This window comes from Nomia melanderi, chromosome 3, assembly GCF_051020985.1.
Source record: "Nomia melanderi isolate GNS246 chromosome 3, iyNomMela1, whole genome shotgun sequence".
Taxonomy (NCBI): Eukaryota; Metazoa; Arthropoda; class Insecta; order Hymenoptera; family Halictidae; genus Nomia; species Nomia melanderi.
In genome coordinates this window covers 21,801,441-21,821,955 of record NC_135001.1, presented here as the reverse complement: position 1 = coordinate 21,821,955, position 20,515 = coordinate 21,801,441, and the positions used below count along the sequence as shown (strand labels likewise).

Sequence of the window (20,515 nt, the reverse complement as noted above, 5' to 3'; positions counted from 1 at the left end):
TACACATTATTACGCGCGGCGTGACAGCAGTTTTGAACGCTTCGGCACCCCGGCCGGCGCGGGTTTTAAATCATTTTAAATTCTATGGTCGGTCGCCGGCCGCGTAATTATACGTCATTCCGTATTTGCCGCGAGTTATGCGCGCAGTTTATGTCGGCGGAGGTTTATCATTCGGATTTATGGTTTCTGCAGCCGCGTACAAATAAATTGATGTAACCGTGTGTATCGCGTTACGTGTTTACTATTAAGCACGCTGATTCGCGGTTCGGCTTTGTAAGTCAAATATTTCTGTGCCCGCGATTCCCGTGTTTCGTTGGTTTCCATTGTGCTCGTTTACGAACGTATTATTTCACGATGAAATCTAGTGACGGTTTAGTTAGTTTAGACATAGCTATCGGTGCGTAGAGATTTATAGCGTGACCAATTATGACCGCTCGTGTCTGAGCACAGTAATAAGTAAATTTTCGAAGCATTTTGTTGCTAGCTGCAATCCTTAGATCCGATGTCATAAATGAGCTGTCGAAGCTAACGTATCGTAAAAAAGCAGCTCAACGACCTAAACCCCGGGCGCACAGCTATCTGTACCTTTGCAGGTCAGAGGGGAAGACGTACCCCCTACCTCCGCTACTAGTAATGTGGTTAAAAAACGGCAATTAGCAACACCTCGAGCATTCTAGCCTTCTGATTTGTCACTAAGGACACCTATCTCTGTATTTTTATATATGTAGAGAGACATTGAGACAGATAGACAGACATACATCACAAGTTCATTACTAATCACGCTGTACTCACTGGACAACACACACCTTAACATTTGTAAACATATACACATTCCTTTCACTCAATATTAAACACAGTCCACTGTCGAACGAGAAAAGAAGCCTTTTTTCATCACATCCGTTTCACACAAAGTTAATTCGGCGTGCACGAGCAACGCGATTGAGAAAAGTATTCCCGAGTTTCATTTGAAAATCGTGAGTGATTGTTTTTCTATTATTCTTGTTAGGTGGGAAATCGAAATATCGTTACTAACTGAGCTTCGGGCATCGGTAAAGTATTATCCGTAGATTGGAACAACAAGGTTTCAGCAAGCGAACGCCGCAGACGTTGGCGTTCGATAAAGTCATTACGCTACCATGCCTGGACTCGACGGGCGCGACAGGAAAATAAGCAAAATGGCGTGAGTAACCATTCCGATGACGATGGCCGGTCGTGCGAAGTGTGTATTTTGAATTGAAGTTCTCTCTTTGTTATGCAGGAGAGGTACGACTTCTGGACAGAGTAAATCCCGCCATTAATATAAGTGGAAGGCCCGCATACGTCAAGAAAATGGAGCCGTACCATCTCCGCAGCGAGTCCGTGCTCTTCCGCTCGTCCTCGAAATTGTTAGAACAACCTGAGTTACTCTCGTGTCCGGCACCATCGAATTTTCTTGCAATTACCGGCATGTCCGTTCGCATGTCCCGAACAAGACATGCACACACGCCCGTCATCGTTATTTCCCCCCTTTTCTTTTGTCATTTCGTCTAACGACGTTTATCTCGTATTTGCATCTAGCCACCGTATAATCTTCTATATTCCATGCGAACCCTGAATCGGGTTCTTGTCGTTTCTACGGACCCGGTGATTGTATCTCATTAAACGATGGCACGGGCAGAGTGCAATTAGATAATTTACAGTCAACGATGCGTCACGGTCTCCCACCGCCGTTCCCCGACGGACAAAAGATCCAGACGCGCTACCTTTGTCCGTTCCAACGATACGCGTTCTGGATCACAAGTTTTCCTTCCCGGTATTTTTTTCCCCCCGTTTTAATTGCGTTTGTTAGCGACCGCAATTACAAACGTCTGCGATCGCGGACGCATAAATTCAGGATACAGCCTATGATTCGGCTATAAACACAGATTATTAATTAACAGCTCGTGCAGTATTGAATGCATAATCTTTCCGCTCGGGAGTTACTTCTAATTCACAATTATAATCGCAATTAATTACGACCGCGTACGATTGCTTTGTGCATCGTTAGGCAGATGTTTTAGACTCTTTGCGGCCCGATTGAGCGGTGGAACCTCTTCCGCATATTTCCCGCTACTTAATAGATGGCTAACTTATAGACCATAACTATAACCGAATCGCGTCTGTTCGCTTTCTCTTCAGTTGTTAATCGCGAATACATCGGATGCTCGACGATCGTACGTATCCTTACACGTATTTCTCGACTTTTCCAGTCGCTGGCAATTTCAACCGCGGAAACGCTCCTAAATACTGTCGTGATAAGCATCACTGCATACCCCTTTTATCTCATTTAGGGACGGTCAAGCGGAGACCTTTTCCGAGGTTGCATTCCTATCTTCCTTTTCTCCGAAACTAAAACAACTTCCATGCACCTAAATTACGTATCCTGAAAATCCCTTTTTCCTTTAACTGCCCAGTTCTCCTTTCAGATGCCAGATTTATGCATCCGGTGACAAAAATCACCTTCTCCAAAAATTCAGGGACTGCCTTATAGTCATCTATAACGAGTCATCAGGTACCAAGGGTCACCGACATCTACTCAGCGAAAAGCTTAGTATATAAGAATTGGAATCTCTAGGATAATTAGTTATTCTTTCAACCCTGTTGGTTAACGGTCTGTCCGAAATTGTCTGTTTCCGCGTCGTTCGATGTGTTATATCTGGAGAATACGTTGAAATATAATTATTATTAACGAATCGGACTTCGCGTCATTCACCCGGATCCCAACAGTATAGTAGTTGATTACAGAGGAATAATATTTATTTTGAATTCCAAATAACTAAGTAATATATATATAATATATAAGTATAATATATAGTAATAGTAATATATTTGTTGTAGTGCAAGGGGTTAACCTTAGTTTTTATTTTAGCCCTAGAAGAATTCCCTTATTACTAATCTCCCATCATCTTCCTCAACATTCGCCTCCCATACATCTCCAAATACACACGGATAAGCGAGAAAGATCTATTATTCACCCCAGTTTTTCCTAATTTCCGCAGCCGCTGACTCGGCCGAAGAATCATCTCTTCAGCGAATAAAAAAGGAACCTCCGTTCCTCCATCTCACGATTTTTTCCCTCCGTCGGTTTTGGGTTCGTTATCAGTGTCCGGTGTCACAAACAGCCGACGAAATTGTCCGGCTGTCAACCGGCGGCGCGTTAAACTGCGGACAATGCCGCGTATCGGTGACGCCGGCCTACGCAGCCACGGGGAGAGCTGCAGGGCCGTAAAACGACTTTCGAGTGCGTGTTAAGGGCACTAAACGGCCGTCTTTTTCGAGAGGCCAGCTGGGAAGAATTGATAGCTCCACGACTGCCGGTGATGGCGATCGATGCTCGCTCGTTATTGTAAGATTTGTTGCCGGCCCGCCGTACTACACCGTGCCCGCTCGTTCACACCTTGTACGCCGAGCGGCGGCGCAAACATTCCAACGCGACGGGCCCTTTATGACCGAGCGCGGACGAATATTTAATGTTTTAAACGAGTCCCAGCCTGAACAAAGCTCTTATCGGTGCTTTTCTTGCGACTCGCTAATCTGACTTAGAGGACTCCTGCGAACGATCTCCATTGCTCGCTCCAATTTACCTCGAGAAGGGAGCCGTATCGTAGCGGCAAGATACCTTAACACACTATCGGCGGGAAGGGTATTAATACCTTCTATACAGAACGTACGCTAAGTGTTAGCAAACACTTACCAATGCTTGTTTTTCTTGTCACTAATTTTTGGGCAGACGTAATTTCTTAATGTGTTTGTGCAGTGCATAAAAAGTTTAACTTCTTATGTGTAAGTTTTGTCAGATTCCCCTTCATAGGGGTGAGTGTTTTCAAAGGTACCATACATTAAAAAAATATTAGAGTCAATAAAATTACTATATAAGAAACTGAATAATAAAATATTCCTAAACACTATTACGCTTTTCTCTTACTACGTGAACTTTTAAAACTTTCAGAAATTAACAATTATTGTTTGGTCCATGTTATACATTATCCCTACGGACCGGCGTGGCGTTTAACGTGTTAAAGTAGCAATTCTTAACGCATCCACCAAAAACATCTCACTATCCACTGGCCGTTAAGTCAGCGAGCGGAGCGGGGCATGTAAAGAAAGTTTCTTTCAAATTTTTAAATAAACCCTTTGCTCCTCAACAATTTCCCTTCGAGTTAGTTTCACAGAATATCATCTTCGCCGGTCCGCCGTACTGTGCCCGCTCGTTCACACCTTGTACGCCGAGCCGCGCGTCCGCGCCGCGGCGGCGCAAACATTCCAACGCAAGGGGTCCTTTATGGCCGAGCACGGTCCCCCTCCCCCCCCCCCCCCTAATAAGAGGTTTTATCAGCGAATCATCGCGAACGAGTGGCCACTATCAATCTGGCCGGGCTGGTGCCCGCTGAAAAGCGATTTAATGCGCGAAACGTTATTAAACGGCCCGCCGAATGCACGGTTTTAGCGGGGCTGCGTACCGCTCGCGCAACCGGTCTGATTACTGACTAGGGATGGCCATGATCGATCGCGTTTAATCAAGTTAAAGCCCTCCGTACGCGCAACAAAATACTTCTCGGCCGGAGAGGCTAATTGCTCGGAGCTTCGTTCGACTTCGCGTCGGATTTGCTTTCGACCGACTTTGGATCGGTTTTCAGGAATATGTACAGCGATTCGCGCGGGCGTACGACGCTCGACGGCGGGATTCGTCGCGTCACCTTTTCGTCCGAGGACGGCGCGGGATGGGATAAGGAGATTGATTCCGAGCGCCTTCGGTAATACGGAAGAGACGTGTAGGATGTTTCGCTCTGTGTGCAGAGCTGTGATTCATGATATCGTAAATTGTGTACAGAAGTCGGTGGATCCGTTGTCGTCGGCACAGCCATCGAGATGTTGACTTTAGTTCGAGTTGCTGAAGTGGAAACAGCGGGCAAAGAACAGTCGTTTCATTCGATTACTCAGGAGTGGACGAGAGTTTAATGAATTTTCGCGGATCGATCTATGCTACTGTGATTCCTCGTTTAGAGAGGATGGCGCTTGAACCTTTGATTTGAGCTACGGTAGCGTCAACTTAACTACAAATGTTAACCAGTTAACTGTGGAATTTAGTCGGGAAAACCTCTTACGAACCTCTGGAAAGAACTTAATGAAAGATCAAAGCGAAACAAAGGATTGCATGTTTATGTGAAAAAATAGATAATTCGCTGAAAGAATTATCAAGCTTTACGATGACGTGTATACTCGTCAAATACAGTTAAGTGGTTAAATAAGTATATTATGCGTTGAATAATTCATGGGACGATAAGGAGTGTATAGTTCGTTCGAAGGATATTAGAAAATATCTAAAAAATGTGTACTTCATTCGTGAATCTTTGAAGATAATTACAGAACTATTTTAACTCTTCTCTGGCAAGAGGTGACTTCCGGTCACCACTTGATTTCACGCGGTACAACTAAAATCTGATATTTAACACTAGAACTACAATTCCTATAAAAATTAACAATAGATTATTTTCAGTTTCTTCAGGCACTCATTATACTATTGAAATGAAACTATTTATTTTCAAAATCATTTCGAATATTCAATGCTTTGAAGATATCAATAGTTGCCAAACAAAAAATTGAAACCATTCATTTTGACTGATACGTAGTTCTAGTGTTAATGTCAAATTTTGTATAATGCCTCGATATGTGAAATATTGGAATAAAATAGCTTTGTTTCTCAATTCACTTGTGATTTTCCTTCGAGTTAGTTTCGCAGAATATTATCTTTGCCTGATCAAAAAATGTTAAATATTTCTAGTGAGATACTTTCGAGGGCAAAGGGTTAATGAATGCTAGAACGATCCTCCATTTTGAACGTTCACGGACTCTTTTATTCGTGTCATATCGAACAGTTGACAAAACAGTTGGAGTTATTGACGCACAAGGGGATTGTTATTTTCCCTTTTTGTTTCCGCGGTCGGCGCGGCAGCCGGTGCTTCCTGTTTTATGTAATCCTATAAACAAGAACCTAATGGTGTTAAATCTACAGATGCATCTGGCCACTGCACAGGTTCGCCGCGTTCTATCCATTTGTTTTCGAAGGTTTCATTTAATAACAGGCGGCCACGTCTAGCAAAATGTGCTCGAGCACCATTGTGTTCAAACCACATATCCCGCCGTGAATTTAATGGAGCATGTTTACGAGAGGGGGAAAAAAACGAGGTTTTCATTAAAATGATTTTGAAATCGTTCTGAGGATTGCACGAACGAAAAACACACGATTCTTCGCGAACCGTGCGTTCCATTGTATTCCATAAATTACGTGAAATATGGAAAAATGTTATTCCCTTTGGAAATACGAGAGGAAGATTCATTCATCGAAATACGAAAAGCTAAAACAATTCTGTTACTGTTATCAACGGATCCTGAGTGAACAGATTTTCGAACTTCATGTGTTTCATCCTGTACATTTCAAATATTTACGTTTCACCTACTTCACAACAACAACATTTGGAACATTAATCGCAACACCTAACGGAGAGTTATACATTAAGGATTGACCCGGATAATCCTCAATTCACTAGAATGTCTAGCATAAAGATCAACATTCCTCAACTACTAATTTAATTAATACAAAACTCGGTATTCTTGGTGTCTCGCTGATCAAATTTTCCGCCCTTTTCCATTTGTTTCTTCGGATCAAATCATATTCGTTGCCCATTGTCTTTATTAGGTTTACGGACGTTTATTGTCCAGTTTATTCTACTGTTCCTAGAAAAATGGATGATCGACCATTTAGATCTTGGAAATTAGGGATTCAAAATTAGGTTATTACGATACGTATTCTTGTAACTGCATCAACCAAAACCGACATGAACGTTTGCCAAGTAATGCTTATAAAATTCAGTATGCGTCAAATTGACGCACTCAGTTAATTCAATCCGATTTAGTCTACCCTATAAATGTTACATTCACTGCAAAAATAACGATGCTCAATTGTTGAAACCCTCGAACCTCCTGAATCCACATCGAACTCACTTTCTCGCGGATCATCTTCAAACGCGAAGACAAAGCCAGCTCGACGTCTTCGTCGGCCGACAGGTCGCGGGGAACGCGGCAGGAAAGGCCGGCGACTCGCTCGTACGGAAATCAAGATCAATGTTCCAAGTTTTATCAAACGAGTCGCCTCGGTTCCAGTGAATTTAGCGTGCGAGGGGGCCGACGGCGAGGTTCGCCATCGAAATTGATGGCCGATCGGAGGAATGACGGGGGCGGGAGTCGAGTTGATGGACCAAGCGGCGATAAGCTCGCTGGAAGAGGAGAAGTGGTGATCCGGGACGTTCGGACGGAATATATATTTTCCTCCAGATGAGCAATGCCGAGGAGTTTCCACTTCGTTATTCGCTGCGGGGGCGGCCTCTTCTGGACCGGCGCGGCGTATCGGCTCGCGCCTCGAGTCCTCGTCGTTACGACGTCCCTCGGAAAATTGGAAACCGTGCGGGAAATTTGTTTCATTCCGCCGGACGCGGGACAGCAACGCAAAGATCGATAAGGGAAAAATCGCGTAGGGATTTTCTACGCACTGTCCCTTGCGCTCTCCTGACCTTCATTCCTATGAACCAGTTATTGATCTACTTGTGTACATTATACTAGTGTATTCTTTAGTTGTGCTTGTATCAAATTCTTGTTTATTGTGTTCGAATGATCGAGGCGTAGAATCGTGTACGTAAATCATAATGTGCAATAATAATATAATAATACAGATGATGTATAACGTGATATTGTATGTAAAGGTTGGAATTGAACTACTCTCGTATAATTTTAAATAAAAGATGCACACGTGATTCTTTTTATCGTTAAAAATATAAATATGTATACGTCACCGGTGACTTTAATGTTACACGAGTTCATATTCTAATCGAAAGTGTTTCGCGAGAAGGTTACTAATCAGTGTCGAAGTACCAAGGCAGTGAAACGCATCGAGATAGGCGGATTTATTTACGCAACAACCTCGTAACGCGAGGAATACGGCGAATAATGAAGAGCAAACGATAATCATCGAGCAATTATTCATTTCCGGGGAAAACGTAGGAAATAATTGCTGATCCCCGGAAACATCATTTTCATCGGCGATGTTATATTTATTCGGTAAGCATCCAATTGTTATGTACTTGAAAATGTGGCGTGTTCCCTCGTATCGTTTAATTTACGTGGAATTATTCCTACTAGAAAAATCGAGCGAACATTTACGAAACCGCAAGCGTTTAATAAAAAAGAACAGTGTTTCCTTCGTTAAAACGGTCGAACGAAACGTTAATTCACGATTCTCGAAACAATTCCGCACAAGCGTATAATATCGACGATCTAAAAACGACCGACCCTTTTGGGAATTCAGCCGCACGAAGAGCGTTCGAGTTTCATAGGCTCGAATTGAAAAAAAATATTTTAATTACACCAAAGAGAACGTTTTACCCGTTCGCGATACGAAACTCGTGTAGCGCTTTCAGCGATTCGGATTAGCCGTGTCGGTGCATTTCGAAATTCTCGATGGAATCGATCTTTCGCGATAACTATGATATTTCGCAAATCCCCCGAACGTGTTGTTGTGCGCTGTTTACTTCAATGAAACCCTCATAATGCTCCCATCAAAGTGCGAATTCATCATGCGCGCGCGCGCGCCGCGGCGTACCCCCCGTTCCGCCGCGCGAACGAATCTTCATTAAGTCATACATCTGTAATTTGTTGGTTTACTGACGAAACGCGGTATTATCAAACTATGGGGGCATTTAGCGGACCGCCGGTAGGCGCCGACTGTTGATTATAACGCGACGATAAATTTATTTAATCGGTGCGCGCATGTTTATGGCCGACGGAATAACACGGCCGGCCGGCAAACTCGCCGGGTAAATCCCGTTCTTGATTCATTTACAGAACTTTAATTGATTTCTGTAATTATGGCGTTCATTATGAATGAATCGGCAAAGAAATAATCCGTTATCAATCTGTTCGGACTGATTTCATTTTGATCGGGTGCCGCGCACCGCGAAATGAATTCATTTCATTTCATTTCCATATCACCGATATTATGCATTTATTTAGCGCGAACGCTGCCGATCGGAAGACGATCGAATGAACGTTTTAATGGGGAGCAAGAATTTCATTCGACAGAGTGAATGACAGAGTGGCAATTAGGATGAGTGTAAAGCGGCGTCACCTTATTAAAAATATACGCGTTACGAGGCCGCGTTAACAGCTATAACGATTTCTTCCTCTTTTTCGCGTTATGTGCGCGAGAGCCAAAGGGAATTTCAATTTTCCCCGTACATCTATTTTCCTTGGGCGGCGCTATAAAGATACTTTATCGCCGCCATTACCGTCATCGATCCTGCTATCGTTATTATCGATACTGAAATTTCTAAAAACATTACACCTCGAATTACGATGACACAATTACGATCGAGGCGAACCATAACACTGAAATCGTTACAATCCTAGCCCACGATCCGCGTGAAATTGGGATCATCGACGGGAAATTAGAGCACGGCGAATAAGCGAGCTAATCGCGAAACAGGGCCTGTACAGTGTAAGGATACGGCGTGATAATGAATAAACGGCGGCATAATAAGTATGATCGTGCGTGCATTAAAATCGTGTTACAGTAGCCAACAGCTAGAACCAATTAAAACCGCGTAATTCCACAACGTTTCATTCTGCTTATTACAGTCTAAGGTAAATAGAGCTCTCTGAAAATAAAGGTGAAACGCAGCGAACAACGCGCGACTCGCGCGACATTCAGGAGCCACGGTGCAATTTCCGCGAGGGAAACGAATAAAAAAGTACTCCAGGTGCTACTAAGTCTCCCTCGGAAATAAAAAAAAAAAAAGGAAAAGAAAAAGAAAAAGGAAAAAAAGGAAAGCGACCCTTCGTTCGTTCTTAGTTTCGAAGGCCAGGCTATTAACCGACGTGTCCCCGAGTTCTTTAATAGCCGAAAGTCCAGTAATCAACGAAACAGAGGTGTTCGTGCCAACAAAGTTACCTCTCGCACACTTTACTCGATTGAATATCTGCCTCTTGGCAAATCTCTCTCGCCGGCTGCCCTATTGTTATTTTTAGTCGCTGAACTTTTAGCAACTGCACTTCGCCCGAGTTCAACGAATGTAATGAATATTAATAACGACCGAATTGACGCGGATACTACCTGAAATTTATCATGATTCATGTGATAGAATTGGTACATGAATTGCTTGGTTCACACGGAACTAAATACCTAGCAATCTTGAATTTCACATTGTAAAGTCGGAGTTTTGTTAACACTAATTTTTCGACTAGAATATACCTAGCAATTCTTTAATATCATGGACTAATGTGTTCGTTATAGTAAAAAAGAATGAAGTTCTCGTAGTCATCGTAGTCAACGTATACACAGGAGAAATAGAAAAATGTTCCTGTTTTTGAATAAATAACGTCCACTTCTGGGAGTCGCTGGATTCAAATCGCAATCCTTGACACTAGAACTACGTAACAGTCAAAATGACTGGTTTCGGTTTTCTTGTTTCGCTATTATTGGTATCTTCGAAGCATTGAATATTCGAAATGATTTTCAAAATAAATTTCACTTGAGCACTATAACGAATGTCTGAAGAAACCGAGAATAATTGTTACAATTTTTATAGGGACTGCATACCAATCGTATTAAACGCTTGGTAGTTCTAGTGTTAACATTATACATTAACCCTTTGCATTCCAGAAGTTTTTCAATAGAATTACTCAACATTTTTTGATCAAACACCAACGACATTCTTTCAAACTGACTTAACGAGAAACTGCACATAAATTAAAGGAAGAGGATGTTCTATTTTAATATTTTACATGTCGATGCATTGTACAAAGTTTAATATTAAATGTCAATTAATGTCAACTACTCGAAAGAATGTTTATAAAATACAAGTACAGAATACAAACTGAAATTTTTCTGACGGATGTAGCTTCGGAATTAAAAAACGAAAGATTGAAAGAAGGTCGAACAATGTTACCGCATAAATTAGTTTTCAATATTTAATCGAGGTAGTAATTAGCCCACCGTCGACGTTTATTCAGTTACCATAAATTCTCCAGGTTCGCGCAATAAGTGGATCTTTCGCTAAAAATCCAGAAACACAAAAGAACAAGGACGTTATATGGTAACAAACCATCGAGGTTGCAGTACGCGTATGCAGTAAATTTCTATCCAACATTTCCTAAGCGTACAACTTTTATAGCGACCTAACGCTTCGGCATTAATTACACTCCAATCATCCCCCACGCGCCAGATAATTAAGGAATATCACTGATAATTTTAATCGCGGCGAGCAGCGTCTTTCAGGAGGCATTACCCTTCTTTCAATGCTTTACGACACGCCGTTCACCCGGGGCATTAATAAACGGCGCCATTTACGCGTCCATAAATTGATCCGTAGTATCGATTAATTATTAAAAGGGCAATTTTGTTTATTACCCCTCCGCCCGGCCTCTCCCGATACCTCTTTCGGAAAATTGTACGTCGGAAGCGACGGGGGGGCGTTAGCCGCGGGACGCCGCCGCGCGGCGAGATAGTTTCGTTATTTATAGAATTCAAGTTTCCCGGGGCTTTAAAAGTGCAGTATATTTAAAAGTTTCGCCAACTCTCGAAAAGTGCAAAGCGCGATGCAACTTATAACTGTCACGCGTTACGTAGTTTCCCCGGGAAGCATTAAACGCTTTACACCGCTCCGCTGTCCCGCACACCCTGACCCCTCCGCTATCTCTTTGCGGCGAACGATTTCGAGCCGCTGTCTCTTTCTCCCGGTCTCGTCCCGCGAGCAACCCCATGGGCGACCAACGGTTACCGGCCGCCGTTACACACGGCGTTAGTTAATTTGTCGCTATCGAGCGTGCGAGGCTGTCTAACAAACTTTCGAGCCTGTTCGCCGGTGTTTCCTTCGATTCAATATTGCCGCATTAACTCGGGACTCCCGGCGGATGACTACCTTATCAAACGTGAAAATAGTTACAGGACGAGCGGACAACCTCGGCCGCCGTTGCGGTTCCTTTGCCTTAATGTCCAGTCGAATGCGCGCCGCTCCAGCCTCGGATAACCGGATAACCGGCGCGCGGTTTATTCTTGTCGTTTACGGTGTCGCGGCCGCGGCCGCCGATAACGGCTCTATCCCTTATCGACTACACGATACCAGAGGCGTGTACACGGCAGCTCGGTGATCAAATGTCCGGCGGCGTAGAAATTCTAACGCGAGCCTGAGAACGCAATCAACGACATCGCTGGCCGTCGTTTCGCGAAAGGGAATTTCAATTTCGACGGGAAGACACGCTTCGAAAGAAGAGCTTAACCGCTGATCGGGTATTAGGCTATCTCCCGGATTAAGGGGACATCGTTTTCGTTTAGGTAGACCCATCCACGGTAGTGATCCCGGCGGACCGACACACGGCGCGCCGCGCGACGCTCGAGCGAGATCGGGATTACGGGGATCGTTATCGCGAGGATACTTCGTAGTTTTCGAATCGACGGGATGGGCGGAATGATAACGCTTTTAATTGCTTGATCAACCTAATCCCGGCGTCTTTAACTGGCGAACGTACTTCGACGTCGCGCCGGGGATCGAAGTAGGAAACATTTAGGCGTCCATTGCGGCGCGTCAAGATGGCCGCCGTGCAGAACTGCCGCCAATTACAGTCCCGCGGAGCCGGAGGAGTTCGTTTGATAAAGATGAAGCGGAAATATTGAGATTCGTCGCGGTGTTTTTGTTTGATGTAAGGTAAATGTGAGATAACTGTAAATTCTGTGTAATTGAAATATAATAAAAGTGTAAAATTGAACTGAAATGCACGAGATAAACATTTTTCGTTCGTGCACCACTTCGTGTGTTGATTCGTGCTGTATTATTTTTGAAGACAAAACTTAAATTTCTGCGCTCGTGGAGATTCGGTCACTTGATTTCGTTGAAAAGAATTACAAAGTTTAATATTTAATAGTAAATTATGTATAATGCAGCGCTATGTGAAATATCGAAATAAAATAGTCGTGTTCCTTAATTTACCTGTGAATCACCGTTAAGTTAGACTGAAAGACAGTCGGATATTTCTCTAATTTAATTATAAACGATAATTTCAAAGAAACGGTGAATATTTCTACGAAAGAACTTCCGAGCGTAAAGGATTAAGTTCGAAAGTTCGACCACCGCGAGTAAAAGAATGCAGGAAATGATAGAATAATAAAAGCCGAGTATATATGGAACGTATTGAACGTAACTCATTAAAACGATGTCACAGTCGTACCAGGCGAATACCAAAGATAGCCACACACCAATCGGAGCTGCACGATATTGCAAATGGCTCCTTCGGCGCACGGCAGAAAGAATTTGTAATAGCGAGAAGCCGTTCGGCCAGTCGACGGACTCGACAAACAGACTCCGCGCGATCCTGGAAATCACCGGAACGATCTGCTCGCGTACTATAAAAATGAATCACAATCGCGGTGAAAACGCGATGAAAATGGATAGTTTACGATAATCGCGGTACGTCCGCGCGATTAAACTCCCGAGGAACGGGTCGGGAATGCGTTCGTCGGGCATTAAAAATTCTTCGGGAAAGACGATAATACCCGAGTACGCGGACCTTTACCGATGTACAAAGCTATAAATTAATTAATTTCAATCAGACGCACGAAGCAATATGAATTATAACTAATTATATCAATTTCCCGTTTTATTCGGCTTAGCAATTAATTTCCGCATTCCTCTCACTAACAGTGTCGATTTATATTCGAATTCCGAATTGATGACATTTACTAATAACAAATCCAATTAATACGTATTTCATTTCATTCGGCTGTCATTGATATGCATTATTTTGAGATTCGAAAATATTTAGACGTGGGCGAATCGATACATCGGATTCCAAAACTGTTTTCGGAATGAAACAATTTCCAGGAGAGCCGGGATGTTCACTCAAACTGGGGAATAACTTATTATTCATTTTTTTCCATTATTAAAGATACAGATACTTCTGAGAAATTATTGAATAAATTGAAAATGTACCCGCAGGAAAATGTATACTGAATTAACCCTTCCAAGCATCCTCATATAAGGACATACTAAATAAATGCTTAATGTATCTAGATTCGCTAAATTTTATTGTAAACGTTGTCCATATATTATCACAACCATAGATTCTCTCGTCAAATTATTATCAGAACCACCAAGATGACTGGGAAGAGCCATGACCGAAAGGATTAACCCTTTGCGGACGAAGGTCCTTAGAAATATACGAAACCTTCATCAGATGAAGTTAAATTATACATCAATTGCTTGAAAGTATGTGCTGATCTCTTGCTGTTCGAGTGATTAAATGATTTGTCTGTGACTTAGTCTTCGAAACATGAAAATTTCATCTCTTCGAAATGCCGACGTTCGTCCGCAAAGGGTTAAATAGATCGATTCGAATGAAATTTTATGTTTCCTCAATGCTGTGGTAATCAGCGAAGTTGCATAGCTGAGTGTCTTTACATGAGAACGAGATTTCTCGTTACCACGCAATGTGTTAATACGAATGCGTGCACCTGATTGCAGAAATGATAAGACACCTGCCGATGTAGAAGAAGAGTCACTTTTTTAAATTACGTATTTCAGGATATCGAATGCTATTAGCTGAGAGAGCAGCGTAAATTCTGTTTGTAACGCTTCAATGTTATCTCCTGGTGATCTTCGCAAAAAAACCCTGATCTCGAATGGGTTAAAAAGTGGTTGCCGATGTACAGCTCGAAGTACAAGCGATAAAACGGCGCTGCGTGTTCTTGAAGTCTACCGGTCAGCGTCACATTTATTCGACCGAGAGAAAAGGCAACGCGCCCCCTCCCGCCGCTGTCGCGAAATTTATGAGCATTTTTGGTATAACCTCGCGGCTCGTGTATCGAGTCGATGAAAAACTGTAGCCCAATGTTGAACAATATTGCGGAAACAATATATTCGACGAACGACTGGATGAATAAACGGCTCGCGCCTATCGATTTTCACAGATCGATAGATATATACCGTTTCATTTGCCTTCAATCCTCGCCAAGGGGTCGAGCCGCCGCTCCAACCCCCGCCGCCCCCGACGCCCGCCATCGGCAACTCGTTTATTGGTTTCAGACTAAAAACAATGCCCTTACGCAGCCGTCATCTCGACACGATGGATGTGCCCGTACACTTGCCAAAATTGTGGTCCGATCGCGTGACCAAACACGGCATTTCAACAGCCGATCACGGTAATATTTGCTCGATGCAAATTCATAACGCGCCACGGTGTCCCGGGTTACACCGCGGTCGGACGGTATAAACAGGGCGGCGGTGATCTTTTGTCGTGAAATACACCCCCGGAACGGAAACGTATTTCGCGCAACTACACCTAACGGCGGTTTTAAGGGAGAACCATTGGTGTGCCACCGCGAATCGATGGGAAATTTTGAGCATCGCGCGCGAGATGCTTCTTGACACTTAGACGACCGCCTAAAAAGAATAACTACAATCTCCAGCATTATCTTCAATCGAACTCATTCAATTAACACTAGATTTATGGACATTTATTCTATACTTTATTCTATTATTCTTAGAGAACTACGTGTTCGTTTCTATAAATCGCGAAAATCGTAGCTTCAAAACCAGAGCGTCGCAGTGCGTATTCGCATAATTGCACAAATCAAGATCGACTCAGATTATTACTAAATAATGTTTAAAAAATTCAATATCCGTCAAATTGACGGGTTCCGTAAACCTAGTGTTAACTAGCGTTAACGAGTCGAGAAAGAAATCATAGGCCAAGGGATTAATTATATTTAAATAGAACTCCGATTCAACTTCTAGAACGAATTTCTTCGAAATCTAAATTATTAATGAAAAAGTAGTCGTATCGAACAGAATTGAAAAAGAAATCATAGCCCAAGGGGTAAATTATATTTAAATAGAACTCCGATTCAACTTCTAGAATAGATTTCTTCGAAATCGAAATTATTGATGAAGAAGAAGTCGTATCGATCAGAGTCGAAAAGAAATCATAAACCAAGGGGTTAAGTAACGCGTATCAATTATTCCTTGTAAAATATAACATTCGTAGAGAAATTATCACAAATTTCGCGGAAAACGTCGAAACAACTGCAAAAATCGTAACATTTTTTTCTCCGTGAAACTCTGAACTCGAAATTCAATTAGATTCGCAAAGTCGAGTTCCAAGCGAAATGATACACAATAGAATAGATGATAATCTGTTACAGATCGTTGGCCACGGTTTTTACCATCTAATATTGTGAAACTAGATACAACTCGTATTTCAGTGTACTCCGAAATAGAGAAAGGAGACTTAACATCTGCGTTTTGCTATTGATTTAATCAAACGCAAGCGCTACCACGCGATCGAACAAAGGCGTTTTCCCGCCGTCGAGGAGGCTGTCGAATAATTCAGCGATGAATAACAGTGAAACTGGATCCGACGCGTTTCCAGCTGTGCATGAATTTACTCGTTATAGTGATCGAAAGAAATTGGATACCGTCGGAGGGTCGAACAAATCCGGACTCGTGAAACACCATGTTCACCGGATCTTTTTCCACGTAACGTGGATACAGAGCAACGGCGGCGGCGGATACACGGGGAGGAGGAAAAGCCGGCGAAACGACGCGACTGAGGGTTAAAGTAAAAAAGGCGAAAAAATATTCTTATTCACCGAAGACCCGCGTATCCCTTCGGACAAGCAACGCGCCGGCGAGAGAAGCGAACGATGTGGCTTTCTCGTGAATAAATTCAAGAATTGTATCGCAGACGTCGCCCCGAGTAGAACAAATCCCTGTGGCAAATTTGAGTTTGCCAAATCTGCGCGGTGACCGTTCTTCTACGACCGTGAACAATTTCAATGAAACTTTACTGTTCAACGTAATTTCAACGTTTCCACTCTTCGCCCACGTGGATTTAGAATTTTTCTTCGATCAACGTTTCGTTTTATTGTACCGATAATTCGGTTATTCGATTCTGCATAGGAATTTTTGGTCGGTTGAATATTTAATTACACACTTGTGTGTGATTAAATGAAACTTTGTTCAATTTAATTTCACAGTTTCAGTCTTCCCCACGTGGATTTAGAATTTTTCTTCGATCAACACTTCGTTTTACTGTACCGATAATTCGGTTACTCGATTCTGCATAGAAATTGTTGGTCGGTTAAATACTTAACCCTTTGCACTCGGGAGGTGACTGTCAGTCACCACGTGATTTCCTACAGTGAAGCTATAAAGTTTGATATTTAACACTAGGTTTACGGAACGCATCAAATTGACGCATTTTGGATTTTAGGAATATTATTTTGTAAATGTTTACGCCGATTATATATTATACTTCATATAATGCATCAATCTCAGAAATATTGACGTAAAGGGTTAATTACACAGTTACATTAAAATTCTTTCGTGACAGACGCTCTTAGAATTACTTCGTAATTAATTCCTCGGTAAAGAGGGGGGAGGAATACGTTTCCATACGTATGGGCATACGTTTTCCATGAAGATGGAATATTGATTGCGGCGAACTAGCCTTCGTTTTAATTTATGCGCAGCGAACGACAGTGATACTGATTAAATCGAGTTGAAAATCTTCATCGGGAGTCCCGCTCGTTACTAGAAGACTCGGGGTTAAATAACGCGAATGTCAATTAAAAATAGAACTTAATACTTCTAATTCCTCTCGGATTATGCGGTGACTTTATATTCTTGCAACTTCAGTTTACCCCAATGCGGAAACGAAATAATGATGCAACTCGTCAAAACCTTCTGCGTGTCTGGAAACGAAAGAATAAACCTGGCGTTTCTCAAAAAAAGCTTTCGGCTCGTGCACGAAAACATTAACGATGTAGAAGTCCATCCACGCGAGCTTTGAAATTATTTTCAGTTTCTTCAGGCATTCGTTATAGCACTGAAATGAAACTATTTATTTTCAAAATCATTTCGAAGATATCAATAATTGCTGAAAACCGAAACCAGTCATTTTAACTGGTACGGTAGTTCCAGTGTTAATATTACAACCGGTGCAATACTGGAGCCTACAGAGTTCAAAGGGTTAACACTAAAACTACCGAGCAGTTCAAGTGACATTTGAGAATTTCGCTACAGAAACTCCAAGAGTGCATCTGTTCAGACAATTTTCATAGTGCTAAATGAATTTCATTAATAATTTCTCAGAGAAACATTTGCTACCTTTCTAATAATTGCAAAAAGAAGCCGTCAGGCATGGGTCATTCGACCACTCTGGTAGTTTTAGTGTTAAAACCCACAAAAATCCCAAGCGAAACGCGACTGAAGCATTCCGAAAGATCTGAGAATAAATTTCAAATCCAACTGCTCGCGTCAGAATCCACGGTTCTTCCTGCACCCTGATCTTCGATCGAACGCGCGTTGTTTTTCATCCGAAATTAACGAGTCCACCGAGCAAATCCTCCGGGACGTTTCTGAGTAATGCCCAGCCTGGGTAAACCGACTCGCCGGGACTTATTACCCCCGAAACAATCTAGTTAAACGACGCAGCTCGGAAGCCAGCCGAGCAAGAAAGAGGAAGACAGCCGAAGGAGAGCGGTCCAGTGTTTGAACTGGAACGTAGCAAACGCAAACGTTTGGCGGATTGAGAGGAACGTCAGGCACGCGGGCTAGAAAGGGATCGGCGAACGGCAGAACGCGAGAGCATTGCCCATCCGGGACTCTCCCTCGGGATGCTTAGAGAGACGCTATCGGCTACTTCATTGCTCATCACGACGTACCAGTCCCAGCCTGAACAAAGCTCTTCCTACCGGTGCTTTTCTTGCGACTCCCTAATCTGGCTTAGAGGACTCCTGCGAACGATCTCCATTGCTCGCTCCTCCGACGTTCCAATTTACCTCGAGAAGGGAGCCGTATCGTGCCACCGCGGCAAGATACCTTAAATAATGTCTACGACCGCGGCTGACGATCGGGAGCGTCGTGCCGAATTATGATGCGGCAAGGAATCGATTAACACGTTGCGTACTGGGTGATTTTCAAACTGAATTGATGGTAATTTTTACTGAGGTCAACTTGTATCGGGATACATAGAAAAATTCAGATATATTGTTATGTAATATATTTTTACCCTTTGCACTCGAGAGGTGACTCTCAGTCACTTGATTTGATGCAGTAAAAATAGGAAGTTGAATATTTAGTATTTGAAATTAAACTTTGTATAGTGATAGGGAATATTCAAATAAAATAGCTTCGTCGCTTAATTTATCTGTGAATTATCATTAAATTAGTTTCAAACAATGTCGTCTATATCTCGTCGAAAAATGTGAAATGTTTCCAGTGAAAAACTTTCCAAATTAACAGTTGCTTAATTAATAAGAAAAAGAGAAACTACGTGCTGATCTCCTGCTGTTCAAGTAATTAAGTGATTTATCTGTGACTCAGTCTTCCAAATATGAACATTCCATCTCGAAATGTCGACGTTCGTGCGCAAAGGGTTAAATAGATAATTCGAATGAAATTTTATATTTTTTCAATGCCGTGGTAATCAGCGAATTTGCATAGCTAAGTGTCTTTACAGAAAAACGAGATTTCTCGTTACCACGGTATGTGTTAATTCGATTGCGTGCACCTAATTGCAGAAATGATAAGACACCTGCTGATGTAGAAGAGTCACTTTTTTAAATCTCGTATTTCAAGATATCGAATGTTGTTAACAACTGAGAGCAGAGTAAATTTCGTTTGTGACGTTTCAGTGTAGTCAGTTTAACCACTTGCGCTGGAAAGACGCGTTACGTCGTGATGTTTTTGTCCGAAAATTACCAACGACATACTGTACACGTCGATAGTGTTATTGGATTACATATTCCAGACTATTCTGAAATCTACCACTTCGTACAAAATTATTGGTAAACATTTGTGTACATATCTGCATATAATATGCAAAGACAAAATTTTGCTATGGTAAAAATAGTGCTAAAATAGTGCTTTGTTGCGATCGTTGATAATTAGTTTAAGATTATTGCAAGTGTTCGATGAATTTGACACAGAAACTGTATCTATACACACTGACCGCGTCATTGGTTGCTTCAGCTGGCGTTTTATGTCTAATTTGATAGTTTATCGCGTTTCTCGAACGGAAACCATTTATCGCGGAAGAAACGGAATATTCCGTTATTATAATAGCGTCAGACGTAAAATCAGATCCGTAAACTTTTTCTCGCCGGCGAAGCTTTTTGCCTGCATACCGTTGCGCACGAATTCTTCTGTCCATAATAACTTCGTTTAATGTGTTTTAAAAACTATATAGCGAGTATCGTGCGTATTTTACTAGATTCTCGATCGGTATAATTAGCCTCAGAATTATGCAAATGAACTATACCACTGACTTCTTAGTTAGTCAAATCATCTACACGATTAGCTTCTGATATACCCAAATGATGTATATCAAATTTCAGCGACGGAACACATACATACGGTAATTTACATTCAACTTATTTGTTAACACTAAACAC

General features: G+C 42.2%; 1 protein-coding gene across 7 annotated transcripts in view; it reads right to left on the bottom strand.

Moving 5' to 3' along the window:
* Nucleotides 1-20,515, bottom strand: part of Atg16 (Autophagy-related 16) — a 338,482-nt gene that overhangs the window by 206,184 nt on the left and 111,783 nt on the right. The gene's annotated exons all lie outside the window — the stretch shown is intronic.